Source organism: Ailuropoda melanoleuca, chromosome X (genome assembly GCF_002007445.2).
Source record: "Ailuropoda melanoleuca isolate Jingjing chromosome X, ASM200744v2, whole genome shotgun sequence".
Lineage (NCBI taxonomy): Eukaryota > Metazoa > Chordata > Mammalia > Carnivora > Ursidae > Ailuropoda > Ailuropoda melanoleuca.
Genome location: NC_048238.1, coordinates 670,787 through 687,366, shown reverse-complemented (window position 1 = coordinate 687,366; position 16,580 = coordinate 670,787).

Here is a 16,580-nt window from a genome sequence, read left to right as displayed (position 1 = left end):
CCGGCACAGGAAGTCATTCCAACGAGGCACTGAACCCTCACCCACACCTCTTGTGCACCAAGCCATGTCTTTCCTCACTTCTAACCACATTTTTACTCTAGGTGCCGTTAACCAGGAACCCAACCTGACCAATCTCCACTACGTAACTTGACATGCGAGGGCAGCCTCATGGAACCACACACTTTTTCAAAGACATGGAGCCAAACAGTGTCAACATAGCCTCCAACGAAGATGTACAATTTGGTGGCACCCAGAGCGAGAGGTATGCAGACAGCGCCGTTTACAATGCAATCTGAGAAAGCTACACGGCATGCTCCCTGCATGTGTATACAATCTCCCACACGCCCCTGCGTGCCCCCACATGCACCCGTGAGCAGAGCATGCGGGACATATGGTCTCAACATGTGCCCGTCTTCTCGCCAAGTGATCTCATTTAATTTATGATCTCTGAGCTTCCTCCACTCATCCATCAGCAGAAGCACATGGATCTTAATAATTAATGCAATAAAGAAAAGCTTTTCAGGGGGCTCAGGATCGTCCCAAGTTGTCTCATAACTGATGTATTGATCTTTGGTATGATTTACATCTCTGATATCCTAGCCCTCTGTCTGCAGTCCCAGACTATCAGCTTTCTAGGGTTTGTGGCTATTCCTGCTTTGGATGTTTAATAGATGAGAATAGAAGGCTGGATAGATGGATGGATGGATAGATAGATAGATAGATAGATAGATAGATAGATAATAGATGATGGATGGATGAATGGATAGATGATAGATATGATGGATGGATGGATGATGGATGGATGGATGGATAGATAGATAGATAATAGATAATAGATGATGGATGGATGAATGGATAGATGGATGATAGATGGATAGATAGGAGATGGATGGATGGATAGATAGATAATAGATGATAGATGATGGATGGATAGATAGATAGATAATAGATGATGGATGGATGAATGGATAGATAGATGATAGATATGATGGATGGATGGATGATGGATGGATGGATGGATAGATAGATAATAGATAATAGATGATGGATGGATGAATGGATAGATGGATGATAGATGGATAGATAGGAGATGGATGGATGGATAGATAGATAATAGATGATAGATGATGGATGGATAGATAGATAGATAGATAGATAGATAGATAATAGATGATGGATGGATGAATGGATAGATAGATGATAGATATGATGGATGGATGGATGATGGATGGATGGATGGATAGATAGATAATAGATAATAGATGATGGATGGATGAATGGATAGATGGATGATAGATGGATAGATAGGAGATGGATGGATGGATAGATAGATAATAGATGATAGATGATGGATGGATAGATAGATAGATAGATAGATAGATAGATAATAGATGATGGATGGATGAATGGATAGATAGATGATAGATATGATGGATGGATGGATGATGGATGGATGGATAGATAGATAATAGATAATAGATGATGGATGGATGAATGGATAGATGGATGATAGATGGATAGATAGGAGATGGATGGATGGATAGATAGGTGATGGATGGATAAACAGATGATGGATAATGGGTGGATAGATAGACGGTAAGTAGCAATACGTACACATACACATTGATGCACGTGTGTGTGTGTGTGTGTGTGTGTGTGTGTGTATATATATACTTATTTTGTTTAATACACGCGGTGATCTCACTTTAAAAACCCAATGCCATTAGTTAAGAGCAATTATTTCTATGCTATGATAGACCAACTTNGTGATGGATGGATAGACAGATGATGGATGATGGGTGGATAGATAGATGGTAAGTAGCAATACGTACACATACACATTGATGCACGTGTGTGTGTGTGTGTGTGTATATATATATATATATATATATACTTATTTTGTTTAATACACACGGTGATCTCACTTTAAAAACCCAATGCCATTAGTTAAGAGCAATTATTTCTATGCTATGATAGACCAACTTTTAAAAAATTCACATTGTCCACCATAGGACCACTCTCACTGCTCCATAAAACAGACGTGGAGAATTTTCGTGTTACTCAGCCAGAGCTGTATGTAGCAGTACAGATTTTGCCGTTTTTATGAAAGCAGCTGATTCAACCACGCTTTTTGGACTCACGATTCGTCTTCCCATCTCCTACCTCTGTGCTTTCAAATAAATACAGCTAAGAGCGTTCCCATTTCTTCAAAGTATTGGCCCTCTCACTGCCTATTATGTGAAAGTAAAGTCTGCAAAACTGAGTCTCGTTGGTGTAACCTTGCTGAACGTCATTTGTGTCTAATGCTGATGATTCCTTGGGGTTTCTCACTCTTGTCCTAAAATCCTCAGGTATGCACCCAAGGTGTAGATGATGGCTCTTCTGTATGTCACTCTTTCAAGCAACGGATCCATGTTCCTTCCTGAGAGAAAACACGGGAACTTCTCCTATTCATTCATTTGATCTAGGTGATTCAACATTGGTGCTCCGTAACGTGGAGAGGTGGGAACAGCGTGTGCACGTTGGTGAGAAAACGCCATGCGGAGCCTTTTCCCAAAGGTAACCAATGAGTTCCGTATGACCTGAAGTCAACTAGCCGCTGTTTCCCCACGTGAGCGTGTCTCTCACATGCACGGCGTTCTGTTCACACCTTCCCCTGCCACCACCACTGTGACCTCCTGAGTGCTGGAAAAACGCCTACACCTGGTCTTCTTGGAAACTGCACCTGTGCCCAAGGGTGTCTCGCTCTTGGAGGTGGAGGGTGGGAACCAAACCAGCCTGGGACATGGACCCCATTGCTCTCTGGAGCTCTGTCCCCACACTTGGTTGTAGGTGTATCCTCCCTGCACCCAAAACCTCCAGACCCTCACTGTTGTCTGCAAACACCTGCTCCAACCCCCATCCTCCCAGCAACCTTCTGTGTGCAGGACATGGAACGTTCTCCCTAGGTTGTCCTACTACACTCTCCCACCCCACATTTTATCCCCGTGCATCCCTCCTCCCTACCCCTAGCGAGAACATTCTGGTATCAGCCAGAGCATCAGAAGCCAACACTTACCCCTTGACCTGAGACAACTGGGGAACATTGCAGGTGTCCGGACCCTAAGGAAGCATGCTTTTGGCTTCATCTGTCTTCACATGTGTCCTTCTGGATGGAGAGAGCTTCCTCCCACCTTCCTCTCCACATTCCCCACTCCTGTCCCTCTTCATCGGAGCTCTGTCCTATTTCCGCCCCATCATTCCACAGTGCCTACTCCTTCCATGCGTGTATCAAGAATGGAGAAAACAAGAACCCGCTGAGGAAAAATCCGTCTATTCTATAAGATTGATATCACATAGACTGAAATTTCAGAATGCAGTGCAAGAATAGACTTTAAAAATCCTGGGTGTTTGCTAATGGAACACAGTGCCGAGTCCCCTTTGTGTTAAAAATGAAATTGTAAAGAAAACCAGTGATTATTTATTTAGACCCAAAGCATAATGAGAGACCAAGTTCCCAACTCTGTGGGACCCCGGCGAGGCGGTATTTAGAAATAATGGCTGTGAACGTCTTTGTCGCAAAGCAGTACCATTCCCTACAGAGGCAGGCCGTGCCAAGTCAGGACAAGAAGTTCTAGAAATGCTGATCGGAGCAATGAAAATTAAGGGGCGCCCGAGTCAGTGACGTGAGCATCTGACTCTCGATCTCGGCTCAGGTCGTGGTCTCAGGGCTGTGAGATTGAGCCCCGTGTCGGGTTCTGCACAGGGCATGGAGTGTGCTTTAAAAAAAAAAAAATTAAAAATGTGCGTGGTTGAGCGGTAGGCAAGGACGCGTCCTCCTCCGAAAGCCCGCAAGTCCATGATTATTCACACGACAGAGCTCTAAGAAAACTTGCTGGGAAATCCACATTCTCGTACCTATACAGACATTTGATGACCAAAGCAGCTTAGCTGATTCGGGGTGTGTTTCATGGGACGTGCTCTGGTTTCTATAACGCAAAAAAACAAAAAAAAAAAACAAAAAAAAAAACCAAAAACTCCTGTAGAAATAGTAGATTCATTGCAAGTGCTGCTTGAAGGTGAAGCTAAGGTCCTGGGGCAGCATCTGTGCACCAGTGGCCGAGCCCTAAAGATGTTTGCGCCCCTCGGGTGCTGCCTCTGAAAGGGTCTCACTGTTTCTGTGATGCCCTCGCTGCTCGGGTCCTGCATTTTAGGGGATTTGGTGGGGGTTTGGTGGGTGAGTGTCCCCCGGCCCCCGTCCAGGCCGAGGGCAGGAACTCAACAGATGCATGCTGCTTTTGGGAAGGTCCCAAGAGAGCCCTCTCTGCTCCACCCACACTGGAGGACGGACAAGCTGCACCGTTGAAAGCCCAGACATCTGGACGCTTCAACTTTTAGCCCCGAGAACCCTGCCCACGCTTGTCAGAGCTCAGTTAGCCCCTCTCACCTCCTGAATGTCTGCCTCCAGGGGAAAAAAAAATAAAACACGCCAGCCCCCCGAGTTAACACCAATGGGATCGGAAACATATGGATTAATATTTCAGCAAAATATTCATGAGTTCGCGTGAGTGAGGTCCTTGGGAAAAGGGCATGGCAGGAGGCAGGAAAACGGCTTTGAGATGTTGCCTCAAGACTTGCCTCCCGTTTTCCCAGTGTTCATGATCCACAGTTCCTAGTGCAAGTAGTGACCGGTCCCCTGACAAGTCTCTGTTCCCGTCGGCCTTCAAGGCTGATGGACACACGAGATCCCAAGGCAGGAAACGCTGGGGATCACTGAGGGAATCTTGGAGTCTATGGAGGGAGGGGGGTTGGGCAGTTGTGAGTTGGGGGGGCTGGTTATGGGCTGGCAGGTGTCGGGAGGTGAGGCTCGGGGCGGCAGCCTGGCAGGTGGGGCACAAGGGAGGGAGGCCGAGCGGGAAGGTGGGTGGCTACAGGATTTCTGTGCTGGACACACACTGCCCTGAGGGACCACCAGGCATCAGAGGACATGGGCGTCCCCTAGGATAGAGGCCAACACCATCCCCAGAGCAAGGCCCCATCCTTCATTGGGTGGGAGATTTCCCACGACTCACTATTTACCAAAGACATCAGGAGCTTTGTCTGCCCCCTCCTTCCCCCTCTCCAGGCCCAGCACAGGTGTGCGGACCAGCCCCGTGGCCCCGTCCCCATGGCCCAGTGCAGCATATCTGTGGGACAGGCCCCGTGGCCCCATCCCTGTGTCCAGTGCAGCATATCTGTGGGACCAGCCCCATGGCCCCGTCTCCATGTCCAGTGCAGCATGACTGTGGGACCATACCCGTGGCCCCATCCCCGTGGCCCAGTGCAGCATATCTGTGGGACCGGCCACATGGCCCTGTCCCCGTGTCCCAGGGTAGCATATCTGTGGGACCAGGTCCATGGCCCCGTCTCCGTGTCCAGTGCAGCATGACTGTGGGACCGTCCCCATGGCCCCGTCCATGTNTGTCCACGTGGCCCAGTGCAGCATATCTGTGGGACGGGCCCCGTGGCCCCATCCCCATGGCCCAGTGCAACATGACTGTGGGACTGGCCCTGTGGCCCCATCTCCGTGGCCCCGTGCAACAGATCTGTGGGACCGGCCCCATGGCCCCGTCCCCGTGTCCAGTGCAGCACGACTGTGGGACCAGCCCCCACTGCAGCTCACAGCCCGCACCGCTGACCACAGCATCCCTTCCCGTGGTCCTGGGCTCTGACTTGTCCCCAAGCCTTGCCCGCCGGCTCTCGGACACGGTGGGCTCCCTCCCAGCCTGCGCGCTCACACACGAGACGCGCGTTCGGCTAGCACAGAAGCTCTCTCTTTTATCCGCCAGCGCCCCGGCTCCCCAGTGGAGCCCGAATCCCGCAGGCGTTCTCCGTGCGCGGCGGCTGCAGGCTGCCCTCCCCTCCCTCCGCCTCCAGGAGCCTTTGCCAAACACCCTTCACTTTGTGGCAGCTCCTTGTTTTTTATTATTTTAATTGGTGCTGGGGCCTCACAGGTTTACAACCCCCATGTTTATACTAACCGTACTTTAATAAGACGCCTAAGAGCTAACAGGAACCCGGGGCTCTATAAATGTTTTAATTCACACAAACCCACCCACGTATTTCCATTTACACCCACTGTGGTCAGGACGTAAAATCGACAGCCGTCTGTGGTGGATTTTTCCACCCCTGCCTCCCCCAGTGCCTTCTCCTCCCTCCCTTCCAACACTGACCAGTGCCTGGGGTTTAGGGTTTTAATTTCGCGCTCCAGGGCGACGGCAAGGGCTGTGGGGCGGGGGGCTGCCGCGGCGGGGGGGAACTTCTCCAGCCCCNGCTGCCGCGGGGGGGGGAACTTCGCCAGCCCCCCAGCCCCATCGCAGGCAGAATCCCTTGCAGAATCCGCCCTCACGGACCCACCCCATTTGCCTGTGAAGAAGGCACAGAATGAAAGCGGTTTTCATAGCCTCCTCTTGCAGTAATGCACGCACTTTGCGGTCGCCTAGACACACTTCCTGATGCGCGAGGAGACGCTGTCACCACAGTCCCACCAGGGAAGTGGGTGGGTGTGGTTCTGTGTGTACTTGGAACAACGCAGGGGATTGGCGCCATCCGACGATACTTCCAGAGTGCTCGCGGGACGAGGGGTATTGGGGGCACGTGCACCGTGCACGGAGCGCGAAAACCACAGAGCCCAGCTCGCGGCGTGGCATTGCATGGACACTCGTGTGGGGAGGTGCTCCAGGCAAATGGGCCTTCCCAGATCCGGAATTCCAAATCGAACGGCCATATTAAAAGCATTAAACGCGTGTTAGCTCCCTGACGTGCCGAGAATGGGGCTCTGGGGCGCCAGACTCGGCTCTGTTGCCCCTGGAGCGGGATGCAGCCATGCGGGACATTGTGCAGAAATGTCCAGGTGCGCAGGAACAAGGGACACAGCCGTGGCTATCGTCCCAGCTCGGAGAAGAGCTCCACACCACGGCAGAGGAAGGCGGATGCTTCCGGGCTCGCCGTCACTGCCTGGCATGACCAGCTGATCGTCCCGGAGCTTTCACGCCAGCGTGCCACGTAATAGGTCTCCCGTCCTAATGAGTGTGTTGCAATGTGAGCCAAGGCATGTCCAACGGGCTGGGGGTTTTGTGGGGAACGGTGACGTCCACATGCGTAAGTGACAAGCGTCCAGGGAAGGACACAGGTGCAACCTCCAAGTCCCCCAGAGTTGTCCAGCTTCCGCAGTGTGACTCGGGGTTGTCCCCCTGTTGTCATGGAAACCCATCACCAAGGCAAGTGAGGTATTTCCTGCATCAGCGTGCTGCATGAGAGACCACCGTAGGCCAGGCAGGGAAGGCTGTCCGTGACTCTGGAAAAAAGCTGATGACACTGAGCTGTCCTCAGTCGTCTCCCCAGCAGGGAGGGCATGGCTGGAACTAGAGGGGATGGGCAGACAGCCCAGGCCAGCACCCCATGGCCACGGCAGCCAACGAGGAGCCAGCCAGTCTCCGTAGAGTGCCCGCCGTCCCATTTTGCCTGGGGCTGCGGGGGTCACTATGACAGACAATTTTCAGTTTTGACATGGGGAAACGTTCCATGCAAAACATGCTGAATTAATTGGTCACTTCGCATCTCCAACCCACATCAACCCCAGACGTCCCCCACTCCTTGAGCTCCAGACCACAGTGTCCCCTCTGTGACCGTGTTTCTCACCAGACCTGGTTCTTGTGACCCATTTCCATGGGCATTGACGGGTGCCAGAAGACCCAGGGGACAGGCAGACACCTGCTCTGGGGGGGGGATGTCACCCTTTGTTTTTTTTCCAGCCATTGTTGCCTTGAGGGCAGGACCGCAGCCAGGATGGCTGAGAAGAGGTGAGCACACAGACACCGTTTTCAGGACTCGCCTTTCTGCAACCTAGCCGTTCTTGTGCATATTGACCAAAGGGACAATTGTCTACACGGCTTCACGGAATTACTGGTTCCTCTGTGTATGCGTTTGCTTCAGCTGCTATGACAAACACCCCAGAGCGGGGGTCTTACAAGACATGGTTTTTCATGGTCCTGAGGCTGGGAGTCTGAGATCCAGGCGGGGCTGAGGCTGAGAGTCTGAGATCCAGGTGGGGCTGAGGCTGGTAACTCCTAAGGTCTCTCTCTTTGGTGTGCAGACCCCATGTTCTCCCTGTGTCCTCATGTGGTCGTCTCTGTGCATGTCTGTGTTCTCATTCCCTCTTCCTACAAGGACCCCAGTCCTATGGGATCTGAATCCACCCTACTGACGTCATTTTACCTTAATCCCCTCTTTACAAACCCCACCTCCAAATACAGCCCCCTCCTGAGGTCCTGGGGGCGACACCTTCAACACATGAATTGGTGGGAAGGCACACAACTGAGCCCACGAAGGTCACTATGACCTGAGCTCCTGCTTATCTTTACGGGGCACTTTCAACGAAAACCCAGGACACGTGTCAGTGACATGAAGCGACAGGATGGTGGGGAAACCGAGGAACACCAAAGGAAGAAAGGTGCCAGTGGCACCTCGTTTATCTCAGTGCTGGGGTTCCTAGGTGACCTCGCCCCTGGGAACTTGTCAGAGGCCCCTGGCAGCTCGGATGGACCCAGTTGACATTCCCGGTGGATGCCAGGAGCACCGGGAACCCCACCATGGTCAGGAACTTTCTGACGTCAGAATCTTGCCCGAGCTGCTGGCGGCCAGGGCTGCATAAGGCAGATGGCTTGCATGACAACCAGAAGCATCCTTTCCCCCCGCAGATAAACACTACCAGGGGGCCGGGAAGCCCTCCTCCTGCCCGTCGCACCAGAGGACCTCTGCCGATGTGCGCAGGACCCAGAGTGGCATCTCTGCTTTTATGACGGAGACACCTGGGGCTGGGAAAATTAGATCTCTGTTCTGCTCGGCGTTCCCCTGTGCTCCAAAAACAGCCATCCCGTGCGTTTCCCCGTTTCTCTCAAGCTTCTCGCAGACGTCCCGCCAGAAGATGGGACTCACAAAACATTTCGAAAAGCCCCAATGTACATTTTACAACTGGGGTCACTCGATGGCACCTCCATTCTCTGATGACAATGGGCAGACGTTGGGAAAAAACCCCAAAGTTGAAATAATTAGTACACGTCTTTTCACTATCAGGCCATCGGCGCGCCGCTTGTGTTCTGATTAGTGGGACCCGAGTAATGGACTTTCCATGCATTGTGCACAAGCGGCCCCCTCCCCTCTCCCTGCCGAGCCGAACACGTAGGAAATTAACAAAGTCTGTGACCCGACAACCAACAATTCATAAATTCATTAGATTAAAAAAAAAGAGAAGAAGGAGGAGGAGGAAAGAAAGAAAGAAAAAACCAGCAACATAGCAATTCCATTAATAGGGTTCGTTGCAATGCCTAATTTACATTTCTGCCTGCCCTGGCAAAGATATTACTTCATTGAGATATTTTTTTTTAAATTAGAGAAATTTTAATGACTTCTCTTTTATTTATCGCTTCCATATGTAAGTAGTTATGTTTCTTACAAATGGAAATGAGACCCCAAAATTACCACAAATGGGGCCAGGCCGCGGCGCCCATGTGTTCCCGCGCGGAGAGGGTACACCTGCCTCCTCGAATTACCGTTAAACCGCCTGTCCATTGAGCAGACTCCAATAGGCGGGCTTTGAAAATCACTCTCGTTAAATTTATTTGGAACCGAGGAGACCTCTCCACCAGAGTTTCGGCAAATGAGCTCTGATAATATTAAACACCTGGTAAGCCCCAGCCCCCCGGGGACCCCGCACGGCTGTGTTTGACCTCTGGCCCCTCGGCCCTGTGATTCCCAGGGCTGCACTCAGACTAGAAGGGAATTCTGAGGGAAAACACCTGTTGGCCAACATGACCTCGGAGCCATGGCGGGAGGGAGGAGGCAGCTGGGCAGAGCTCGGCCCGAGGCCCGGGCGACACAGGTGTTTCCTCCGCAGGGTCTCGGGTGGTGGGGATGTCACCAGGAAAATGGGGGGCCCTGGGGCAGCTGGACTGGAGGGTGACAGCAGCTCCATCATCCTGGAGAGCTCTGGGACTCCTGGGAGGCTAAGCACAGGGGGAGGGAAGGACGGCCATCGGCTGTCCTCCTACAGGAGATGGGGAGGGCAGCCCTAGAGGACGCCATGCTCAGACACCGTATTCTGGAGAAGTCACCCCAAAGAGCAGTGCACACAACGCACAGCTGTGAGGTTCCAGAGAGGGGACCCCCACCAGGGAATGGTAGATGTCCTTCTCCCAGTCAATGGTGAGCCATGATGGTGACAACGGGCATTCCTCTGTGGAGTGAGGTTCCCCCCCCATATGCAGGACATGGAGTGTCTCTCTGTAGAGTGAGGTCCCCCTACTCAGACGGAGGACATGGACGTCTCTCTGTAGAGTGAGGTCCCCCTACTCAGACGGAGGACATGGACGTCTCTCTGTAGAGTGCGGTCCCCCTACTCAGACAGAGGACGTGGACGTCTCTCTGTAGAGTGAGGTCCCCCTACTCAGACGGAGGACATGGACGTCTCTCTGTAGAGTGCGGTCCCCCTACTCAGACGGAGGACACAGGGACGTCTGTACTGTAGAGTGAGGTCCCCCTACTCAGACGGAGGACCCGAGCATCTCTACTGTAGAGTGGCGTACCCCCTACACATACCCAGGACCCGAGCATCTCTCCCGGGGAATGGAGATTGATCTGACCACGCTGATCTGATCATACGTGGTCTTGCCCCCGGGACGTGTGCTCCGTGCATGGTTGTCCATCTTGGTGGTTCCATCATGTAAGAGTACAGGTGTCTCCTGGACGTCACTGGCAATGCCCATCTCCACCCCCCCAAGTCTCCCTGTCCCGAGTTCAAGACCTTAGGGTTGGGTGTCCGCTGCCCCCCCCCAGGAAACCCTTTGGAGGCCTTCCCCACTGCCGTCCTGGACGACACACGCTCCAGCGTCCCCATTACTCATGTGTGTCAACAGGTCCGGGTACTGAGAGGCCCACAGCTCATGTCTATTTTTATTTATTGAGTACCGATTCTGAAGTAAGATGACAGGGCGGAAGGTAAGCCCGTTAAATCCTTCCGGTAATTTCTCCCTGCACGGTTCTCGAGGTCACTTTGGGATGGGGGGGTGGCGGTGGAGTGGGGGAGGGGACAGGGCAGGCGTCTGTCCCCTCACCCGGGGCTGTCACCACGGCCGGCTCACCTGGTGGGGACCCTCGGTGGCCCCCACCCCAGCCTTCCTTTTCCAGCATCCTGGGGGACTCTTTGGTGCTCGGATATGAAACAGCCAATTTGGGGCCATTTAGAGAGATATATATATGGATATATAAAACCTAAAAGAGGTGGGCCGGCGGGGGCAGGTGTCCATGTCTGCACTGTGGAATTCCGGCTCCGACTTGTCAGAACTCATTTCTGCCCGGACACGGGCAGCCATCGGTTCCCAGTGGCCTCCCATCACTCTGGCTGCAGCGGGACTTCTCCGCGCGTCCCAGACGTGAAAGGTCAGCGCCGTGCACGGCGGGCAGAGACGCTCATTAATGCAACCAGATTCTTGGGAAAAAATCGGGGAAACGGGGAGCAAGGCAAACGCACACACAGAGACAGAGAGAGACCGAGAGGATTCCTGGCAAGGTCAGTAACACCAGCAATTTGCCTGCCCGGTCCGCCAGGCATTTGGGCGTGCGCNTGGCACTTGGGCGTGCGCAGAGACCAACATCTGAAACCCATCACCGGAGCCCTATTAGGATTCTGTCTCTCTCTCTCTCCCTCTCTCTCTTTTTCTTTCCCCCAAGTTGTATCGACACGGGGGATAATAATGAGGCATTNAGGCATTTGGGCGTGCGCAGAGACCAACATCTGAAACCCATCACCGGAGCCCTATTAGGATTCTGTCTCTCTCTCTCCCTCTCTCTCTTTTTCTTTCCCCCAAGTTGTATCGACACGGGGGATAATAATGAGGCATTCATCCTGCTGTATTCTGTAGGTTTAAACCATTTGCAGGCTCTTCCCGGGACGACGGAGGTGGGAAGGAGCAGAACGCAGGTTCTCGGAGCGAGCCCCCGACGCACCCGTCCTACGCCGGCCACGGGACTGAAACCCAATTGCCGTTCCCCCCGCTGAAAGTAAATGTAACTCATCAGTTCCCATCAGGCTGCTGGTATGATTCCTGCCACGGCCCATCACTGTGTCCTAGAGTTGACGAGCCCACGTCAGCCCCACTTAGCGGTGAGAATGTCAGCTTGTCAAGGGTTTTTAAGGCTGGGACTTGGAGACAAGGCACACCAATTTCTCTGCGAGCCAGAGGGTGGAATCCACCCCCCGCCTGCACCCCCAAAATGTCCTCTCGCCACGGAGGAACTTCGGGCAATGCCACGCTTTTTGCTACTGGAAAAACGGGGAGGGAAGATTTTTTTTTTAAAAGATGATCCCTCCTCCCCAGCCCCCTGCAAAAGGACGATTCCACCGCGGCCTCTTAGAGAAATTCCAGGCTTGTCTATCGGCAAAATAACAATTAAGTAGAGGGCCCGATAATGAGCGTCCCTGTTGCAATAAGCATCTGCGTGGCACCTAGTTAGGGACGTGCTCCTAGCTGGCCTCGCCACCGTGCGGAGCACTGTGCTCCCCTGTTTGGGGTCCAACGGAGGCAGGTGGTCAAACCCCAAAGGCCGTTTAAAAATGCAGCCTCCAATGGGGAAGGGACTGTGGGGGCGCCATACACCCAGGGTTGTGGACGGGTGTTCAAAGCCCGTGCAACCCGGTGCTCAGTGTACGTGGACCCCACAGAGTGCCCCGTGATGCACCCCGAGCCGGTGTTGAAGCATCCCAGAAATGGGCATCTTTTGGAGCTGGTCCATATCTCAGAAGTAGGAGGAAAATGGCCACGGATGCTCAGGGCACCCGGCATCCCCGCAGGGCTGGACTGTGGGACACTGGGTGCCCTACAGACCTTCCCGTGTCATCCTGGGATCTGCCACTCACCTGGGCATGCACTTTTGGCACCTGTTAACCACGTGTGCATGGAGCAGGGTCCTGACAAAGGTGTGTCCCAGCTCCCTGACTCACGGCAGGCTCCGAGGGCGGCACGGCCGGCCCCCCACCTCCAGGCTTTGCTCTGCAGCCCGCGACCCCACCCATGCACATGTGCACGTGGGGGTCCCTCTGCTCAGTTCGCTCTCTGCTTCCGAAGCGTCTGCTCTGGGTGGAGGGTTCTAACGCCCGCTGGCTGCCACTCGTCCCCTGGACCCCTCGCCGTAAACCTTCATTCGCCGTGTAGCAAATTGAAAATAGACAGGGCTGTAATTTCGGGGGGCGTTAATGAGGGCCCACGGCCAGCAGGGCGAGCCGGCCGCGCCTCCATGAATCGGTCCTTTCTTTGCAAGCCTGTGGCGCTGTGTGCTCCCCCGCAAAGGAAAAAATACGATGAAATAAAATTAAAAAACAAAAAACAAAAAAATGGGAGGCTTGCAACTCCCCAGCTGGACACCTCCAGCCTCCTAACCAGAAACGACCGAAAACCCGTCTCCCCGCGAGCTCGCCGTGATACATGTGTGCTCCTACCCCCGGTCTCAGTCACATTGAAATACGTGTGGGGGCTTCAGTGATCGTATTTAAAACTCCCTCCCCCTAATTCTTCACCATCCGTATTTCTTGGGTTCCGAAGCATCCCGCACGTGCACCACCCAATTCACCAAAGATGTAAAACTCAGGTTTATTCCATAAAAGTGTATGTCGGAGGGGAGTGCCTCTCTGTTGTATTTCCCCTTCACCTTTTCAGATTTAATCAGCAGCGAAATGAGGGAAATGGAACAAAATTCCTGCTGTTGCGTGTTTGGGCAATGTCATTCCCTCCCCGCCTCCCCAAATCAGGCCCATGTGATAAACGTACGGTTTGCACTGACGCCTTCCCTTGTAATGAACATAATGGGAAGGATCTAAAAATGTTTAAAGCTTTTGTTTCCTTTTCTTCTTTTTCTTTTTTTTAATGCAGAGAAGCATTAAATTGTAGACAATTCTTTTGGAAATGGGTTCGCGTATCAACAAATATACTCTTGGAAACACTTTCTGAACCTACGGCTGTGTTGGGTGCCCCGAAATAGGGGTGTGAGGCAGCCCTTGAGTGGAACCTCACCTCCAAAGCAAGAAACAAGCCAGCTCTCTGAGCCATTGTAAAAAGCGAGCGATCCTGCCCAAGCACCTGGGAGAATGGTAGGCGCTGGTCTCAAAATTGAGAGCTTCATTCTTTAAGCGGGGATGGGGGTGTCAGAACGTCTGCAGAAGAAACATGATGGGGTGTGTATTACGTAGGGCTTGGTAGGGCACCAGCCGTCAGGGGTTGAAGCAAACGAGAAGGTGTCGGCTCATAGAATGCAAACTTCAGTAGGATACGGGTTTCAGGAATGGCTTGATCAAGGCGCATCACAGGGTCGATGATTGGTGCCTGCTTTCTGCCCCTATGGGCATTCATGTGGCAGTTATTGTTTGAACACCTTTTGCTTTTGCAAATACCTTTGGGAGAGTCAAAGGGTCCAAGTTTGCATACCCAACGGATCTTAGGGTCCCCGCCTGAAGAATGAGAACGTGGAGCTGGCTGACGCCTACGGTCCCTGATGTCCCTGCAGACCACTGACTCTTTAGGACCCAAGCCTTTCTCTTTCCTAAAAGACCCAAGCCCATCACCAGCTGTTTAGTGGGGACTCCAAAATACCTTTCTTTTCTTTTTTACAAAAAAAAATGCACACGACATCCACATAACATACAACTCACTACGTCAAAGCCAACCACTCAGGGGCATTTAGCACCTTCACCGCGCTGTCTGCTTCCAGAACATTCTCATTGCTCCAAAAAGAGACACTGTTCCCCTTCGTGGTCACTGCCCATCCCGCTCCCTGGCCCCTGGTATCCACCAGTCTGCTTCCTGTCCTTAGAGACTGACCCGTTTTGGACGTTTCATATAAATGCAATCACACACCATGTGCCCGGGGGTCTCGGGCTTCTGTCAGTGAGCATCAGGTCGCATGGACCAGGGCTGCCCCTTTGGAGGGCTGAGTCATTCGGCGTCGTGTGCACGCCCCAACTCGTGTTTACCCAGCCGTGCCTCCATACTCCCGTGCGTCCGTGCGCCCCTGCGCCCCTGCACCCGTGCGCCCGTAGGTCGGTGCCCCCAAGCGCCCGTGCGTCCGTGCGCCCAAGCGCGGACACTGGGGCTACTTCTGTCTTTGGGCTGTTGTGCGTCACGCTTCCAGAGACATGCCTGTCCAAGTTTTCATGTGAACGCCGTTTTCCGAACACCTTTCGGGTGCTGGAGAGAATCAGCACCGGGATCTGCTCCTGCCACCCCACTTCTCCCCGCCCCCACGCCACGCAACAGCCCAGGTGGGCAGGGAGCGATCCCGTGCAGGGAACAAGGTTCGTCCCCCTTTGCAGAGCCCAACTGGGCTCCAGCTCGCTGGTGTGTAAAGCAACCCTGTGACTTCTCTTGGAAAACCCTCTGTGCCGTTCCGACGCGCTCTCCCCACCTTCCCGTCCCCACCCACACCCACGTTCATTAGGACCTGGCGCTGCCTTCTGCCTGCTACCCTCTGCAAACCAGCGCTCGCTCCGATGGCCCCACCTTTGCAGAAACTTTGCAGGGACAGGGATGGGGAACGCTCGTTCGTTGGAGACATAGGGGGAGGGAAGGGTAGAGGTGGGAGTTACAGCCGTCTGGGGGCCGCCCGCGAGATTTACTGGCCGCGGCCTCCGCAGACCCATAAAACCAGGTAATAGGCCCTCTGGAGTCATTACTTAGACCAGAGCAGAGGCGCCTGTTCCGAGTGGCAGCTGGGTCTCTGCCAAAGCAGCCTCGCGCTCTGGAAGGCGCTCTTACTACCCAGCTCTGGGGACGTCGCAGGGCACTCTGGTCCGCGGTCCACGGCCCGCAGAGAGAAGCAGCAGGAGACCCGCTCGGACGCACAGGTGCGCAGCCGCGCGTAGGCGTGCCCTGTCTTTTGGAGCAAAACCACTTGGCAACTCTCCGGACACCTGCCTTCGCGTCCCGTGACGCACACGTGCCGTTAACTACCGTGAGCAAAAACGTTTTATAGCCATGGGGAGCTGCACCCAGGAGAGGGGCAGTGTGCCGACCCCACCTCGTGGTCGCACTTCTCTTGGTAGAGTCCACGCACTCCTGCGACGTCTCCGGCCGCTGCGTGCTGGCACCGAGCAGGTGCTCAGGGAACAGCGTGGCACAACAGGTAAATGTAAGCCCTTCCCTGCCTCTGGGGGAAACTTCATTACGTCTCCCCATTTATCACAGCGCGCCGTTCCTTCCACTTTGTAAAAGGAGCTCTTTTTTGTTTTTTTGGGTTTTTTTTTTTTTTGAAACAACATGAGAAAATAAAATTTCCATTGAATCCGTGCATCTAACAAAGGACGTGAACAGAAAGCATCCAGCAAAATGTTTCCTTCTGACCCTTTGGATGCCTGGACGCTTGTCATTTCTATAAAACGTTGCCTTCTTAATTTTTTAATTAAACATTGAGAGAGCATCACGATTCGGATCCTTATTTTTATCCGCTGTAAAATGGAGCCGTGGGTAATTATGATGCCCTTTTTGGCACAGGACATAATGTTTCCTTATGGAAATGAT